Source organism: Pseudorasbora parva, chromosome 16, assembly GCF_024679245.1.
Source record: "Pseudorasbora parva isolate DD20220531a chromosome 16, ASM2467924v1, whole genome shotgun sequence".
Lineage (NCBI taxonomy): Eukaryota > Metazoa > Chordata > Actinopteri > Cypriniformes > Gobionidae > Pseudorasbora > Pseudorasbora parva.
Genome location: NC_090187.1, coordinates 38,015,809 through 38,035,462, shown reverse-complemented (window position 1 = coordinate 38,035,462; position 19,654 = coordinate 38,015,809). Strand labels below are relative to the sequence as shown.

Genomic DNA, 19,654 nt, shown 5'->3' with positions numbered 1-19,654 from the left:
GAACACTTTCCATTTTGTTTGATTCATCATCAAAGAGGGCTGAAAGGATGCTGAAACAAGAGAGATATTCCTGACTCGACTTTCTGTAGTCCCTCACTACAAAACTCAGTTCTTAGTGTTTGATGTTTTACTGAGAGAGGCTTTCAAAAGAACAGATGTGCTTAGAACTTCCAGGAAAAAAAGGAAATAGAGAGAGAGGGAGGGAGGACACAGGAAAGAAGATTAATCGTGTTGTGTGCATGCCTTTTCTCATTGTTTACATTCAAAAACAATAGTTTGTTTTCTTCTTCGTCTTATTGTTCTCATAGTTTGCTATTGTCATCACTGCTTCGACTTTTATTGTTCGGTTAGGGTTATGGTTAGGTTGTGGTGTTGTTTTTCAAAACATGCATGTTTGTTTTTATTAAAACTGAAGTGTGTAATATTTTCAATCTTAAAATGCTTTTTCATTTTCAAGCATGCTTGATGGTATGCACTGATTTGAAAAAAAAAAAAGATGATCTATACTCTAAAAGAATTATTATTTTCATGTTATGGCTGATAACCAAACATAGACAACAATAAAATTATTTTGTAAATAAAAAATACTAAAAACAAAATATATTTTAAATTCTACAAGTGAATTTAGGCATCTCAACATTATTAACATAATTAACATTTTTCATTCTATAGATTATAGAGATATTCATTAATTCAGGGACATTTAACACAGTTATTTAATTGTTTTAAATAATGTATGTTAAAACATTAAAACATTAGATGACCGCAAATATAATTTAGATGTGAAATGGTGGAAAGGAACATCCAAATAACTTGTATATTATGAAGTTGCTTATCAACTTTGACTAATAGGTGGCGCTGTTACCAAATCGATGATGTGTGGTCAGTGTGTGAAAATGACACAGAAAGTCAGGTGTCAATATGCCAGTTACAAAGGCCTCAGACTCAGCTTGGAATCATGCTATGCAATTTGGTGATTGTCATTATTCAAGAAAAGTTTGGTCAATCAAAGAGCTTTTAATAACTATTTGAAGATGATCTAAGCTGATTTTGGTGAAAATCAGACCAATGGTCTTGTGTCGAGTTTGGGAAAAGTAGGTTTTCTAAGAAATGCAAAATTCCGGATGAGTTCGACAGACGTTTTTGGACATTTTATTATACATTTTGACCTGAAGGTGGCGCTGTTCAGAAACCTTTTGAGTACTTCTGGGACAGTGTTGCCAGTGTTGTTTTTTTATGTCCACAGGTTAAAGGGACACCAATTATGTGACATTTACCCCCGGGAATGCACATTTTACAGGGGAACCCCTCAACACCGAAATGCGATTGGGCATGTTTTGGGCTAGGTTTGAGTAGCAGTTGGGTGGGTTTTGGCACCTGGCAGCCCTGCTCCGGGGCATAGTCCTGATGACACACACCAAGTTTCGTAATGATGCTAAGGTGCGTGTATAAAAGAAGTTACTTGCTACATTTCACGTCTCCTGAACAGTAGGAGGTGCTGTGTTAGAAAAACTGCATGTAGCCACAGGTTAATGAAAAAAAGTTTCCATGATGAAAAATAACGTTACGGTTCCAAAAATGTTAGCATTAACATAAGTGCGACTTTAGACAGTTGGTTACTCTTAAGTAATCCAAAATTACTCTTGTTAATGTTTAGACTGTCCTCTGTGCGCGAAATTTCATAATTTTCCCAGTTCTATGGGCTGCTGTAGACATGAAGAGCGGAAGAAGAAGAACTAATGGGTACAATAGGTACTTTCTAGTTGCGTTGTCGAGCAGCGGTTGACTTTCTTTGCCCTTGACATAGGCTCACTTAATAACGCCACTGCTTCCTCTCATTGTTGTCTGCTGTCACCCTCACATCCTGTCAGATGTCACACATGGTCTGAAAAGCCTGTGTAATTCTGCTCTGTTTTCACTTAAAGACTAACCAGCAGACATTTGCATGCTGCCACATTACAGCTTCCTATCTGTCTGTTCGCGCAGCAATCCGCGTGTCTGTGAAATTGCTACGTGGCGTATCTGTCGCACAAGCCTTGCGCACGGATCACATCGCCATAGAAATAACAGCATTGTAAAAGTCATAAATCACATGATGGAAAAGCCAAAACTCAATTGAGTCGGAAACCATTGTGGCGTCTTCGGGGGCTAATTGGATTGGTGTTTAGCAAGACCCCGGGAGGAGGCTGGCCTAGCGTTCATGCATAAAATTGTCTTTGTTTCTCTCCATCGGCCGCACTTTTACTTCTCCCTCATTGCATCTCAGCCTCCTCCGCCAATACCGCACTGCACTGGGAGGCGTATTAGCACACCTTTGTGCCAACGCGGGAGGAGAGGGCGGGGGAACGGCAAAGAAAAAAACTGAAATGATCTGGTATTAAATTTCAATAACACATTTCCCCCATCCCTCCAGAGTACAAGCAATCAAGGGTTAAATTGGATCTGTAACGTATGCTTGGTGACCCACAAATCGCTTCCCCATCAAACAGACTCATTACGAGCCGGCAAGCAGATGAGTGTTTGTGCGCCCCTGCCTCTGAGCGGCAGGGATTGTGTGTATTACTACTAACACGGCCGAGGTATTTAAATTTTGATTTTTTCGTAATGGGTTTTGACATGTTTCATTTCCTCCGGGGGAAGCGCCAGAGACCGCCGAAAGTAAATGTTGCTAAAAAGTCATCAAGGCAGAATATTAAAATGCCATCAAATAAGAATTTTGCTAATGTGATGGGGCCGGGGCCGCTGCAGGTACGTCACGCCGGGGTCAGAGGGGTCCTGGTTCTGGGAGAAACACTATTTGTTCCCCTTGGCTGCCTTTTTTCTGGCCTCTTAAATAAATTATTAAAGGACTTATATCTCTCGCCCTCAGCCCGCCTCTTGGGCCTCTCAAAGTTCAGCCACACCATTTGAAATGAAAAACAGGCAAAAAAATGCTGAGTGATCTGATGGACACAATGCCATGGAACCGCAGCCTATTTCCTTTCAGGAACCAGGGGAGCATTGCGTCTCGAAAACATCTAGGTGCTGCTGTGTCTCCACATGTCGCGTGCTTGTTTTGTTCTACCAGGGGTTCATTTACCTTAACGTAGACGCAAGGATCTCTCTTTAAAGGCGCCGTATTCACTCCCCACTCCCACACAACTCGGTTTGGAATGAATACCGTAGCATAAGGCATCTTATACATGATCATTTTGAGCTGATAATTACACATTTTGGGAGTCTGGCAGGATTGGACACTCACGTCTGGGTGTTGTGACAGCATGATTATTGGAAACACTTTCTGCCTCAGCGACTAAATTAAAACATTTGTCTGCTATGGATCCCCTAGTGCAGGAGACAATAATACAAATAAAAAGGCAGCACACTATATGTACGTTGCGCACGTTTTGAATATAACCGTTTCTTAAATACTCCCGTTTCGCTTTCTCGCCATGTTCCCTCTATTGTTTTCTGTATTCCTCGGGTATTCCTTTTGAGCCCATTACCAGCCTGACAACCCACCAGCTGTCACTAATTGCCCACTAATGGGCTGCGGTGGTGTGATGGTTTCTCTGCGAGGGGCGTTCCAATTCTGTACTGGAGGTCCTTCTGGCTTGCCAAATCAAAGGGGACATACTTAAAAGGCATGTCATGCTCTTCCCTTAAAATCCAAATAAATCGTCAAACAGAAAGACACATCTCTATACATTCATTTGTTTCGGTGTTTTTCTTTAGAATTTTTTAAAACGCTGTTTTCAAAATTGTAAATAAAGCAAAGATTATTGGATTTTACAAGACAATACTATTTCAGTCTTTCTACTTCAAAATGTCACGTTTAATTCATTGTGTTTAGTATGTTTACTAGCAATTTTTTTGAATGAAAGTTTTTTGAAAGCTATTATTTCAGTGCACCTTTCCTCTCGACGCTTATGCTGATATGTGGAATCACGCGTGGTATTTGTAATCTTTGCGGTTGAGATTTTAGCAGGAGACAAGCGGGGCACGTGTCTGCCCTCTGCGTCAGCCAGCCTGCTAATAGATGTGAGAAGGTCATCTGGCATTAGCGGCAGAAGTACGTTAGCATTTGCGCTGAGCGTCTCTCGCCAGACTCTGTGCATGTTTGAAGGCGCTTGGACAAGCAGGCCCTTTCACAGTGATGAATGGCTTTTTTCAAGCGTTCTGCTCCCTAGTTATGAGAAGGGTGACCTGGTCATTGGACGACTTTATGAAGCTATAAAAAATGTATGTCAGTCTCCAGTCTCTAATGCCATCCCCAAACAGAGGAGGAGGGAGCGGAGAGGGGGAGCCGGAATGGTAAAAAGGCCATTTACCGGCGCTCTAAATAGCTCTCTGACTGCCCTTCTCCACTTATCTGACAATGTCCTTGTCGTCAAGACAATTTCTTATTCTGTTTTTTCTCTCCCCCCCTCTCTGTTTTTACTCTTTTATAGGACATATTTGAATCGATGGCAGACAGGCCCTCTAAACCCACTCCAACTTCTGTCTTTCTCTCAGCCCACTTGGGATCCACAGCTTAATACACCACAGACTAAATCTGCTGATATTCCTGCGGTATTTGAAGCATGGGTGGAATACTTACCGGCTGTATAATAAGCAGGTGAGAGCATCTTTATTTACAAGAATCACTGGAGACGCCACATAGTGAATGGATAAACTGTTTTTACCTGCATAGTGATTTATGATATACTAAGGGTATAACAATACACTCATGTCACGATACATGATACTGATCTCACGATTAGGGATGCAATATATATATATCGGCCACCATATCAGTATCGGCCGATATACAAGTTCATTTTTAATGTTATCTTTATCGGCCCGATAAGAAAATTGGGCTGATGTATTTAAGGCGATAAGTAATCCATTATTTCTTTCTGCTGTGAATTGCCCGAAATATGATTGGAATCACTTTAAAAACGGAATATACAGTTAAGTGCAACATGTGAAGCGCATATCATCATATCGGCTACATAAAATTATAATGAGACCGTTATAATTGTGTGCTTGGGACATGGCTTTTAATGGTGAGACTTTTATTTTTATAATCAGGCTCTTAAAATTATATAAACATTTTGATTGGATTTAATGGCCAATATATCGTTTATCGGCTTTAAAATATAAAGAAATCCTAATCGGTCAAAAGTTAATATCAGTGCTTATGGGAAGGAGGAGGGGGGGACCAGTGAACCAAAATGAAAGTAACACACATAATAAAACGTAAAAAAAAACACAACATAAAATCCAGGTCTGGTCCTCTCGTCCTTCACTGTCATTGCTCCTCCTTTTATGCTTCCCAGCTCCTCACGACCCTCGCCTGCCCAAAATATAGTATATATTTATAGTATATAGTAGGGCTGGACAATAATTCAATATCAATATATATCGCGATATCATTTTTTTCAATAACGGTGATATGATTTTTAAACACATTTCCGATATTTCGATATACATTACAGCATTCCTCACTGACTTAAGTTCAGGGCGCAGCCATCAGAAAGAGCAGAACACGATTGGCTTCTTGCGTGATGACGTACACCACGGACACGCAGCCAGTGCTCAGCAGTAGTAGGCTGATAGATCCAACGCGGCACGTTTTAGCTACAAAAAGAGTTTCCCTGACCGCAACACAAATGTGACTGAACGAGCTTCCACAAGTAAGGAGAAAGAAATAGTTGATAAGAGAAGAAAGACTAACTTTCTTTAGTGGCGTGGAAGTGGTTCGGCTATCTAAAGCACTATTCGCACGGGAGCGTGCACTCATCTCAAACAGAGCACAAATAGGCCACTGAATTGAGTTCTTTTATTTATTTTTTGTGCATCAGTAGATAAAGGTCTATAGTTTTGCATAAAAGGAGAATATAGCGCTATGAATCGTTCTTCACTGAAATTTAAAACTTAAAAGAAAATGCTCAATAAACTGCGTCTGCGAAGTGAGTCTTATGTTTATTTGACGGTGATTTCACATTTATTGTTCGTATAAAGGCTAAATACAAATAAATGGTGAACATTAATTTATTTGTACCGTTTTTATTTCTAAAATATTATATAGTTTTATAGGAGGAGGTTTCATAGACTTGGCAAATTAATTTTTCAGAAGTTTGTAGGTACAGACATCCTTTGTGGCAGTTCTTGGTGGTTTTTCTAAAGCTTTTATATAGTTCATATCGATATCGAAATTATATCGTATCGACCAAAATTAAGAAATATATCGTGATATAAATTTTGGCCATATCGTCCAGCCCTAGTATATAGTATGTAAGGGATAATGTACACCCAGCCGGTTGTTATCGCAGAATAAACCCCGACAGAGTGATCAGGACCCCGACGTGAAGCGGAGGGGTCTTGCATCACTCTGAAGGGATTTATTCTGCGATAAAAACCGTCTGGGTGTACATTATCCCGCTTATTACACGGCTACTAGTCTCAAATAAATAATTATTAGACACAAAATATTGTCTCGAGATTAAATATTTTATTAGCTCTTACACAAAGCTTCCGCGAAGGAAAACAGTTCCAACCTGCTTTAAGCCTTTATATATTGCTGAAGATTTGCCATATGCCCTTGTTAAATGTTGAAAATGAATGCTGAAAGGGTTAGTTCACCCAAAAATGAAACCAAGCCTATGATTTACTCACCCTCAAGTTATCGTAGGTGACATTCTTCTTTCAGACAAATACAATCGGAGTTATATTTAAAAAGTCCAGGCTAACGTTAATCCCAGCAGTTGTTGTAGTTGTGTTTGAAGTCCATAAAAAATGCAGCTGTCCGTCAAATAACGTGCTCCACACGACTCCGATGGGTTAACAGAGCCTTCTGATTCGAATCGATGCGTTTGTGTAAGAAAAAGATCTATATTAAAAACGTTATAAAGGAAACCTGCCTTGATGTCTTCCATTGAAACCCACGACTGTTTAAGACACAAGATGGCACCAGCGTTAAGCATAGAAGTAGTACCGGTCAAGTAACTCCTAGTACCCGTATGAGCGGGTGTTATCTGGAAATAACGTACCGCTGGAATGCGCGATTGACCAATCAGAATCAAGTATTTCACAGAGCCGTGTAATAAATATAAATATAGTACATATAGAGTTCAAATGATAAGACTTTTACAATTATTACTTCTAATACATATGATAAACAAGATTAACAAGTTAAAAAAAGTATTGTTTATTAAAATTCTACATTTGCTATTCCATTAGTGGTGAACTTTGAATAGGTTTGGACTTCGTCCATCTCCCCAATGCATAGGGCAATGGCGGCACCAGAAAATAAATATTCAAGATTCTGCTTAGCTAAAAATACAGAATTATGTTAGACACGTATGCTTGCATTCTGTCCCTGACTACATACATTTAAAACATTATTAAATAATGTATTTTATTTTAAACGTAGCTCAAATAAGGGTTTGCCTTTTTTGTTGCGGCATTACCATATTTGATGCTTTGGGTGAACTCTACACAATGCATATTGTTGCTCTATTATTGCATTGTGCACAATATATTGTTACACACCTACTTATATTGTTCTGAAAGACCATTTAAATTAGTAAGGCATCAGCATTGACTAAACACTCATTATGAATGTAGAAGAAACATAGCTTACAGAAACCTTAAGAGCAATGCAGGGCCACATCTGAAAGCCAAGATCTGGGATTTACTCACCAACAGTTTTCACCTCATTTCCATGTAGCATAGCAAAATCCCATTAATCACAAATGTCTTCTTTTTAATAAATATGCAAATTTATATTAGCCGATTGGTGTTACTCCTAATGTGTCATTAATAAAACATGAGCCTCTCTGCTCTCAGCCTGCCAATGTTTTGGAGAACAAACATTCAGGGATAGGGAGAAGATCCTGGAATGCTAATAATCTGACTTGATGCTGGAAAATCTATATATCCAGGAGGAGTCCTGTTTATTTTTTTAGAGATGTTAAACACTATAACTATTACAAACCTCCTGAATATTTTCATTTAAGTCTTGCTTCTCAGCACAGCATGCAACTTTAAATTGAAAAGTATGATCATTTATTTATGAAAGTAATTGGGTCATGATGTCTGACAAGTGCCTCCTTGCCTTTTTGAGACCTCTTAGGCCAAGAAGTGGATTACAGTCATGTTTTATTCACCGGGCTTGAGTCACATTATTGTAGTGGCTTATTATAGCTTCTTAACCTGCCTTGTGACCTGCACAGCCCCTTTACTAGACCACAGGCCTTGGGCTTGGTGGTCTTGTTAGCACAGATAATGGAGGATTATTGCAGTTTTTTAACAGTCAGGAAGGATGTTGGTCTTTGATAGACTCCAACCTCAAGGACATTTTAGCGATTCAGATGAAATGAATGTATTTACCCTAACCCTATATTACGTTGTTCATTAATATTACTTGGTACTTAAATATATAAGTATGACACCTTCAAGAAAAATATTTTATTTAAAAAAAGGACAAATCTATTGTTACATGTTGGTGCACTGTCAGACATTGATACTATTTGACAAAATGGGCTATATTGAGAAAGTAAAATGTGTGTTTATGATGATATACTGTATTTGTTAAATGCCGACTGGGCCAAAAATGCCCATAGAAAACACCCTACTATGATCTTTACAAGTTCATTATAATGTCTTTTACATGGTTTATCAAAAACAACACACAGCTATTTTTCTTCAATAGCAGAGCACTTGTTGCCGTCAGACTATTTTAGACTCGCAGCCCTCCGTATTGTGTATTTCCCCAAACGGATAAACGAAAGAGATTATTTCAGTATCAGCGGAGTTAAAAGCAAGTGAGATGCTGGGGCCAAATTGCCCGCCTCTGTCTCTTCATGTGCAATCAATCATGGAGCTCTCCTCGGCCACGCTGTTTTAAAAACAGCTGTAATCTGTGGTCATTGTCGCCAGAGTAGATTGTTTGGCAAACTATTACCATAACTGTCAGGCCAAATCAGAAAAATAATCTCATCACTCCGGACAGATGCAGTTCCCCTGCATTATTGATACGGTCATCTCAGAGAGAGAGAGAATTATAAAACATAGTTCTATTTACAAAGGGAGATTGGCTGGGTCCTTGAGAGTGAGTGAGAGGGACAGGTACTTCCAGGAAGTGAGATATAGGCAGTCCAGAAGGGAGCAGGAAGGGAAGGAAAAACAAATTTCTTGGCTTCTTGGGGTCACCTCACCCCATGGGCTTGCTTCCTCCGTGAAAATGAATCACCCGGATACACCGACTGAATACTCAAAGTGCTTTCCCTGCCTCTGAGGCCTTGACACTTAATATTAGATTTTACCCCCTTTTTTATTGCAAAATGGGGTGGCTGGGGTTGATCTCAATAGCAAGGTAATCTCTGCATTTACTCTTGAAAGCAAAAGCATGTTAGCATTCTAATACTTTTTCCTGCAACTTTGTGTTCGTGGAAGTGTCCATTTTTTTCACAGAAGAGTGTAGAGCGGTTTGTCGACTGAGGAAAAAAACTGGATGCACTTTGCAAACATTGAAGCCAGTTAAATATTAAACAACATTAAAAACTTCACAGGGGGTCTTTGTGTGTTTATATAGTAGGGGTGTAAGAAAATATCGATACACGTGAATATCACGATAATATGTTTGGCGATACTGTATCGATTCTCAAAAACGCTGTATCCATATTTAAATGTTTATTTATTTACATCCAAGATCCGTGGCTTTGTGTTCGGTTTGAACCACAGAATGCATAACACCCAACCGCTAGATGGCAGTTTTATCTCAGAACGTATAACTGACGCGGAGCCGGAGAAGCGCAAGGTAAAAGTGTGTGCATCGCTAGTGTTTGCATTAGCAAACCCAGCTCTCAAGACGATAGCATTATTCCGCTCCTGCAGTATACAGAGCTGAAGTGTGGACTCATTTTGGCTTCAGCTAAAAAGAAGCCACTAAGGAAATCCACAAGAATCATTTTGTTTGCAAAATAGGCCAAGTTATAATCTAATACTCGGGAAACACATTGAAACTAAGAGCTCGCTTAACATGCTGACGTCACCCGCGCTGCTGAGAAGCGTTTCGATAGAATGTACTGCACGTTTTCCTCTCAGTAACAAACACACACCAAAACTGACAGCGGTGGCAGCAGAATGAAAGATCATAGCGATGTGGATATGGATGCACCAGCTCTGCAGTTCAGTACTTGAAATAGCACTTTATACAATAGACTGCTTTATAGAAAATAGCTTAACTGTATTAAATATAAAACAAACAGTCATTCAGTCATGAAATGGACTGCACTTTGTGTTGTTAAATAGCCACTGCTATACTGTGAACCTTTAAAATATAAACACATAAAGAATCCTGCAGTCACTTTACATTTTACTTTACTCAGATTGCACAAAATAGTGATTAGTGATATAAATTATACTGTATTTATTAAATAAAATACTTTGTCTCGTGTTAATTATATTTAAAAAAAACACAAAAAAGAAATATCGCAATATATTACAATATATAGTATCGTAACCCCTGTATCGTGATACGTATTGTATCGTCAGATTCTTGGCAATACACAGCCCTACTATTTAGTGCTTTTAATATGATTTTCAGATCATGTGGAAATTCATAAGTCAACAGCATTGCTGAGTATTTTCTCCTTAAAACTGCAGTTAACCAAAGACAGTTTCGAAATCACTGGTGGTTCTTACGCCACAAACTACCTTGTAACCAATCACGTCAATGTGCTGGCGGGCTTTAGCATATCATCATTACTTTTCTGTGAAGCAGGGGGGTCTCAAGAGAATCCAGGTTATCCTGGTATATTTCTCTGTTGATGTGAAAAATCAGGTACTTTTAGCAAAATAGCAGGTGAATTATGTTTATTAACTGATATTATGTTATGATAAACTATATGCCTTTCACTGATGTTTTTATGGAAAAAAAAACAGGGCTATGCGAGTAATCAAAATCTTTATAAAATTGTGCTGTGAGCATGTTTTTCTACCATCCTGTTGACAAAAAAAAAAAAAAAAAAAACGGTTGGAAAACGTCGGCCATGCCGCTTTCTTCTCCTTTCAAAACGCGACCGGGAATGTGCCTGGTGCATGGTGTCTGCCGTTGCTAAGCAATCTGAGCCGTGTTCTCTGTGAAGACGAAGAAGTTTCAGCGACGGATAAATGGATTTCCAGCCCTTGCATGTGTTCTGCTACTAGCAGTGTTGGGTAAGTTACTCTAAAAAAGTAATTAATTACTAGTTACTAATTACATCTTCAATAGTGTAATTAGATTACTGTACAAATGACTCTCTCCAAAAAGTATTTAATTACTTATTATTACCAGTGATATTTATTGATATTTAACTTATTATTACCAGTGATACTTATTGATATTTAACTTATTATTACCAGTGATACTTATTATTACCAGTGATTTAATTACTTATTATTACTTATTACTTATTATAATACTTGAAATAGCTCTTTTAATTCATTCAAATAAATGCATAAATTATTCTTATTGACTGACCCAAGTATTACAAACGAGGATACATAAGCATATATAAAACATGCATTTAAAAGTTGATGTTAATTCCACTATTGTATTGTTCTACAGTCTATACACAGTATTTTGTTCAATTATATCAGAAGTAACTCTAATTATGCCAAATACAGGAGTAATCCCTTACTTTACTTTTTTAAGGGAAAAGTAATTAAATAACAGTAACTAGATACACCCAACACTGGCTACTAGATGTATTTATGAAGATGAGGGGGAAAACCCCGCCCTGTAAAGCTATCATCAGCTGTTTATCCATCTTGGCTGAGCTTTCAAAGTTGAGATGTTTTTAATCTTGTTGTGGCGCGGACTAGCCTGGAAAAAAGTGCAGGTGTCTACATTTAAAATAACGAACTTGGTGCAAAAGACATGACATGTGAACTGTAGTGTGCAATCTGAATGCAGCACGCCTTAATCTAGCGCAAGAGTAGAACAGAGTCTGTTTACCATTACGACATGGAAGAAAGCAGAAATGCAAGGAAGGTGAATTCATAGCAAGGACCCAAAAAGGAGAAACCAGAGCCAGGTCATTTGTGAGAGCCAGGTATCAGAGTCAGGTAATTTGCCAGTCCTGTCAAACTTTCACTACGGCAAAACAGAGTATAAGGGCCGTTCACACAGAATGCATTTTTGTGATTAAAACAGGCATTTGCAAACTGCACAACATAAAAAGAGTTAGAAAAGACATAAAGATATAACCAACGTCACAATATCATTTATGCAAAGATTTTGTGCCCGCAAATTGGCAATAATGTTTCAAAATCGTGATGAAAATCGAAATTGTAAAATGTATGTATTTTTTGTTGTTGTTGTTGTCTATATCGCACAGCCCTAGTTCAAAGCATTTCTAAGGATGCTGATTTTTAGAATGCTGACTGGGATGGCCGAGGATGATGGTTTGTGTAACATTAGCAACATATTATTAGCAGTTTGATTATGTAAGATAGGCAAAAGGCTAATCATATGAATTGCTGTTATGTGTCAGATGTTGTAAAGAGCAATACCATTGTTCAGCGTTTACTACTGTCACTTGAGTAAAAGTTGACTGAGTGGGTGAGCTGGTGTGAGTAGGTGGAGGCGGGGCAAATTTGCATATTCATCATGGCTCCTCCTATACTAAATGAAGCAAGGGTGTAGTGTTACATTCAAGCTATTTTCATGCATAAAGATTTTTTTCCAAGAATTTGTTTATCATTTTGGTGATCAAAGATGAGTTTTAAGGGATACAATTATTGACTACAGGGGGAAGTTAAAACATTAGTTTTTTTTTAAAGATAATTTTATGCGTATATCTTTCAGGCATCTTTCGTGTACGTTCTTTAAATCTCTCCTGTTGACCCATGCAGCCATGCTGAACCTTGGAAAGCCCTAACTCGCAGGTCCGCCGTTTGACTGTTTGCCAAACTTTGTGTTGTAAAAACATGTGTCCTTCGCTGGCACGGGACAAAATTTGGCAGGATAGCATACAGCGGCTTACAAGATCTAGCATATGGAAGGACAAATAGTCTCTCACCCAATGCAGACCTGTGCCATCTTCCCTCACAAAAAAAAAGAACATGATGGATGTTGGAAGATGAAGGCTGGGAAGGATCCAAGCAAGACTTTCAGCCAATAGTTAGTAACAGCCGGGTTAGAGTTACATTAACCTTGGCTTGGGGAGGGCTTGCCAGGAATACCCCTTGTTGACGTGTCTTGGTGTTTTTATAAAGGTATCCCGATGCCCTTTGCTTAAATTAGTATGATTTTCTCAATGGCTGACATTAGCATGTTATGTGGTCTGAGATTGATCAAAACTTCGATTTAGCACTGACTGATTCAGCTGTGTTTTAGCCTGAGGCCTGCTTTGGAAATGACAATTCAGCAGCCAATGTTAAAGATTAAATAAACCAGTGATTGACAGTAAAAATGTCCAGAGAGCCACTGGCTTACTATGTTTTTCAAGAATATTAAATATATATGACAAAAAATAATATTTTTGTTACAACATGTATGTTTGTAGTAATGGTTCTGAATTCTGAATCTTAAATAACCATTGATCGTACTTACTGTGTGAATCTGATTCAAGTGATAACTTATGAGTGAGTTTGTAACTAGTTTTTGACTATTTGATTGACTCATAAAAAAAAGTTTGTAGGAGTTGTTTGTAATAAAGTGAAAATATTGAGTTGTTTATCCAAAATTAGAAATATTGTGTCACTGCATGTAGAAATCATTGCCGCACACTCTAAAAATGTAATTAACTAATGCCATCTTAGTCGCAATCCAAATGATGTAATTATGTCTGCTTTGTAATTTTAGCGTATGTGAAGCAGGATTTTTTTCTCCATTATTGACTGATACACATTTTTCTTCAAACCAAGTGTCTAATTTTAAAATCTCACATTTTGAAATACCTTCAAGCACTTTACAAAAAGCAATATACGGCATGTTGTCATTTATGAAAATAAATGACATCTTTTCATTTTCCTCTGTGCTGATTATGCACCTGTGATTAATCCCATGAATTGCATCCTTATTTTAACACGATCAAGGCATTCACGTTAAAAAAGAAAGAAAGAAAACAAATTAGCAGTCTGTATTTTCCCCCTGACAAAGAGCCATGCACAAAGAGTGAAAGTAAATGCGCTGTGTCACAATTGATCATCCTTGAGGGGAAAAAGAATGTCTGAATCAATTGAGGCTAGGATTGAGAAACATTTGCTCACGACGCTGGGCAGACCTGGCAGTGGGACTTCAGGACCTGAGTGTGATAAATTTGTCCTTATTATCCCTATTGATGTTTAAATTTCTTCAGGGCTGTAAGTACATAGGCACCAGGCAGTGACAGAGGTATGGCGACCTCCTTCGATCCATAATTTACACCTGTTAGTGGACTCCCCTATCGTTTGTGAGTACACTCAGGCTTAAAGGTTAACAAAAGAGACGCTGGACCGGCTCTGCTGCCGAGGCAACGGATCAATGTCAAGTAAATAACCTTTTCTACCTTATTTCCCGAGCAGTATTGATCCGCTTTCCCCCCTCCCCGTTTTTCTTCTCCATTCAGCATTTTGTCATGTCTCCAGCCAACACGGGACACGCAACAGCAGTTTCCTGTTGGTAGTGCAAAGTGTCATCTCATGACAGTCCTATTTTGAATGATTTCTCTGTTATGGCACGTAAAGACGATCGTTTCTTGGAGAGACAGTTCATGAATTATTCAGTTTTAGAGATGAATCAACTGTTGAATTCCTATGTGGAAACCTAAAATGTAGAATAATTAGCATTACAATACACAACAAATGGACACGCATTAGTGTCCATGGTACAATAAAACATTTACTCCTAAGTAATTTGTGATGAACAACATATACACATCATTTAGCGGTTATGTTTTTTAATTAAATACTGATCATTGTCAGTATATTATATATTATATTATATTATATTATATTATATTATATTATATTATATTATATTATATTATATTATATTATATTATATCAAATTAATTATATTAAATTAATTCAATTCAATTATATAAAATTTTTTCACTTTTCATTAAAAGTAACTAAGTAGCAATTAGTTACTTTTTTGAGAAAAAATACATTAATATAATATTATATTTTATTATTACTTTATATTATATTATTTATATTCTATTTTAAATAGTATACTATATTATACTATATTATATAGTTATATATATTATATTATATTATATTACATTATATTACATTAATTATATTATATTATATTATATTATATTATATTATATTATATTATATTATATTATATTATATCAAATTAATTATATTATATTAATTCAATTATATTATATAATTTTTTTCATTTTTCATTAAAAGTAACTAAGTAGCAATTAGTTACTTTTTTGAGAAAAAATACATCAATATAATATTATATTTTATTATTACTTTATATTATATTATTTATATTCTATTTTAAATAGTATACTGTATTATACTATATTATATAGTTATATTATATTATATTATATTATATTATATTATATTATATTATATTATATTATATTATATTATATTATATTATATTACTTATTAAACTGTTGCCCATAAAACTGCTTACAAAACACTATGTTTATAGTAAATGTACTTTAGAGACTAAGTAATTTGACCAGCTTTACTTGCTTACAAGACAGAAATTCAATAACAGTACTAAACAAAATAAGATTCTATAGGTTCGGTTGAATAATCTTAAAACGGATAACCCGGGAGGCTTCAATTGGTCGCCAGTGTTTTGTTTGCCTCCGTTTTTTCCCTCTAAAAGCACAGAGCCATAGCAAGAAAAAGATGAAAGTTATTTTCTTCAAGTGAGAGCCAAATCCGAATGAGGTCAACCACAACTTAGAATGGAGAGACCCTCTCCACCTTTTCCCATTGCTGTAGTTAAGCATGTACTGCTCAGAGAGATTTGTAATCGTACAGTCCACTTGAGTCACGGCTCTCTTTCAAGACACGAATTCTGAATGACTAAAGCAAAGTCTTTTCCTGAAAAAAAAAGAAAAGAAAAAGATTGATGGTTCTTTTAAAAATGTTTGAAAAGGCAGAACCAGAAAACGTACTTGAATTCAGGTGGATGTGGCCAAGGGGAAAAATGTTATTCCATATTGGGGCACTTGAAACAAGTTTTTTTTAATGGAAGATTAAACGTGTCAGATCTATTAGCTTGAAAACAGACAAAATAAATTAATCTGATCTTTATTTTGACAATTTCCAAGCGCATTGGGATCTCGATTATTGGGAGTGTTTGCTTTGAGTTCAGTAACATAACTTTAAAAAGAGATTTCCCACAGCTGCATGTCAATTTCAAATTAACCTTAACAAACAAACTCCAGGATTATGTTGGGATTAACAACACCCTTCTGCTATTGATTGTGTGTAATACCTTTCATTTCAGTTTGGATTTATTTAGTTTAGTGGCCTGGCCAGGGTTCATCAATCAGGCGATAGTATTGGACTGAAGGACTGTGAGGCCTTGGTTGTCTCAATCCGTTCCCTAGTTCGTGGTAAGTGAACTACCCAGGGAACCAGATATCTCTATGGCTGCCTAATTGACAAAATCGACACGAGAATGAACTCGCTATAAAAACCAGCAAGCTTTGAATGCTCACTATACTCGCTTCCTGGAAGTCACATTATTTTCTTCAGCCTTTTAAAAAAAAGGATAAGCTCCCTAAATGTATATACTGCATGTTTTTACAGCCAAGTTATTATTTACAACAAAGGGATTATTTTTTTAAGTTAAAGGGTTAGTTCACCCAAAAATGAAAATTCTGTCTTAATGAAATGAATAATGAAAATTATTTTCCCCTTGTGTTGTTTAACACTCCTAAGACCTTTTATGATAAAAACAGATGAAGATATTTGTGTAGAAATCCGATGGCTCAGAAAGGCCTTCATTGACACCAATGTCAGTTCCTCTCTCAAGACCCATAAAGGCACTAAAGACGTCGTTACAAAGCCCATCTCACTACAGTGGCTCTACAATCATTTTATGAAGTGACGAGAATAGTTTTTGTGCGCAAAAAACAACAACTAAATAACGACTCATATATTGATGGCTGATTTCTAAACATGGAAAAGCTTCAGAGCTTAATGAATCAGTGTATCGAATCAGCGATTCGTATCGCCAAAGTCACGTGATTTCAGCAGTGTGGTGATTTGACAAGCGATCCGAATCATAAATCGATATGCTGATTCATAAAGCCCAGAGGCTTCAGAAAGATGTGTTTTTAAAGTCGTTATTTATTTATTTTTTGCACTCAAAAACTATTCTTATCACTTCATAAAATGATTGTAGAGCCACTGTAGTGAGATGGGCTTTGTAACGACGTCTTTAGTGCCTTTATGGGTCTTGAGAGAGGAAATGACATTGGTGTCAACTAAGGCCTTTCTGAGCCATCGGATTTCAACAAAAATATCTTTATTTGTGTTCCGAAGATGAACGGTCTTACAAGTGTCGAACGACATTAGGGTGAGTTATTAATGATTAAATTTTCATTTTTGGGTGAACTAACCCTTTAATTAGATTTAATTAATGGTACATTTAATATGACTTTTTTAATATTAGATATATATCATCTGTCTGTCTGTCTATTCATTTATTCATGGTACATTTGTATGACTTCTGATTATTAAACTTATTTAACAAATTAATTTTTCTAGTTTATTTTAAATTATAGTAATTTATTTTAATTAGAAGTAAATTATAAATAAAAGTAATAACAAAATAAAAATAATATTTGTTATAAAATGTATTTATAAATGATAATTCATTTCTAGGATATTGCCACTGTATTTTATAATGCCTACAGTGAAGATGCATGATAAACAAATTAAAAGACACCAAAAATATATCAGTCATGGCTCGTTATACAGCTTTTCTTGGTAGATGTCAGCTGATTTAACGTGTGACCTCATGATCACAGAGGTAATTGAGCCATCAGTGTCCTAGTAGTTAGTAGATCAAGACCCTTACCAGTGCCTGAATTATAGTGTTCACAATATACTGATTGACGTCAGGAGTGGAATGAGACACACCCTCTGGATTGTTTTGTCTAGCTGCTGTCCAGCGAACTACTATTGATTTCCCCTGGCCTGTGCAGATCCCACTCCAACATGAGTGATTATCAAGCCTTTTCCTTGTGATGACACTGCACTTAGGTTCCATCAGCTCAGCTTCTCTTTGATGAATGTGCCCTGCGCTGCGACTCCCTCCCCCTGTGACATACACACTGGGTTGCGAGTGCTTGTTAGTCTGCGAGCTCTTGCTCTATTCGGTTACAGTTCCACATCAAAGTAGTGACTACACACTCTGTCTGCTAACCATGGATATACATTCTGTACAATTATTCATGAATGCTGATGTCGGCCATGCTGCTGTTTAGAAAGGAGCATGCAAATACCAAAGGGTCAGACTCTATTTCGTGGTTACATAGACTTTGTAGTGTGTATGCGTCCCGTCTGTAAGAGGTGTAAATAAATGGAAGTGACATGGATGGAGAGGGAGGCAAGAATAGTTTTGGTTTCCAAATGCCATAAAATTTCTCATTTCCTACTCTGTGAGTGAGCAAATCACTCACATGCTCTCTGTACAGTTGTCACGTAGGAAATAATATGGTTGCAGACAAATCCTCAGTGGCTGCTTGTCCTCAGCTGAACTCGTACACACTGTTGTGTACATCTGTGCCCCAGACACAGTTAGATCCTGAACTTCTATTGATTTTTAGGGGCCACTATGGGTGAGAGAAATAGCACTGAGAAACAAGGTGAATGGGAGTCCATGTTCATGCCCTTGTGCTACAAGAACACCTAGTTTTGCGTGTCTGTTGGAACAAGAGCTCTCCAAGGAGAACGGCAAACCAACAAAACAAATTAAATCAGAGGGCAAACCAGGAGCAGCAACTGAGAGAAAAAAAAGGTATTTAAAAAAATACCTGGTTTGGTTAAAATAAAATAGGGTAAAGCTACTTTTGTTGCTTTCATATACCACATTGTTTCTGAATTATCATCATTTAAAGGCCATTTCTCAAAATTATATTAATATGATACATGAAATTACTTGCATGCCAGCATTTTTAATTATTTAACAGCCCTGCTGAATATGTATTTTTTTTGTGGTATTATACTGCACCATTGAAAGGGAGCCAATTATTCAATTCAAAATGACATGTATTACTTGTATTAGTATTACTATTGTTATTCATTTTACTTATACATTGCATGTAATATAGACAAATTCAAAATGCAGAATAAGAACATTTCTGTGAACACTGTGTTTTAACCCCTCCTTGAACTGTCACCTTATCGTGGTGGAGGGGTTTGAGTACCTGAATGATCCTAGGAGCTATGTTGTCCGGGGCTTTATGCCCCTGGTAGGGCCTCCCAAGGCAAACAGGTCCTTGGTGACGGGCCAGACTAAGAGCAGTTCACAAAGCCCATTATGAAAAAATTAAAAACAAGGGCCGAGACGTCGCCCGGCATGGCGCAGCCGGGGCCCCACCCTGGAGCCAGGCCCGGGGTTGGGGCTCGTATGCGAGCGCCTGGTGGCCGGGCCTTCCCCCATGGGGCCCGGCCGGGCTCAACCCGAAAGAGCGACGTGGGGCCGCCCTCCTGTGGG

The 19,654-nt window shown here is 37.3% G+C and overlaps 1 long non-coding RNA gene across 3 annotated transcripts in view; it reads left to right on the top strand.

The window, feature by feature from the left end:
* The window catches only part of LOC137043518 (uncharacterized), a 339,081-nt gene that overhangs the window by 95,392 nt on the left and 224,035 nt on the right, over positions 1 to 19,654 (top strand). For all 3 annotated transcript variants that reach the window (XR_010898507.1, XR_010898506.1, XR_010898505.1), the window contains exon 3: positions 4,431 to 4,597. This is a non-coding gene — a long non-coding RNA (uncharacterized lncRNA). The remainder of the gene's footprint in view (positions 1 to 4,430; positions 4,598 to 19,654) is intronic.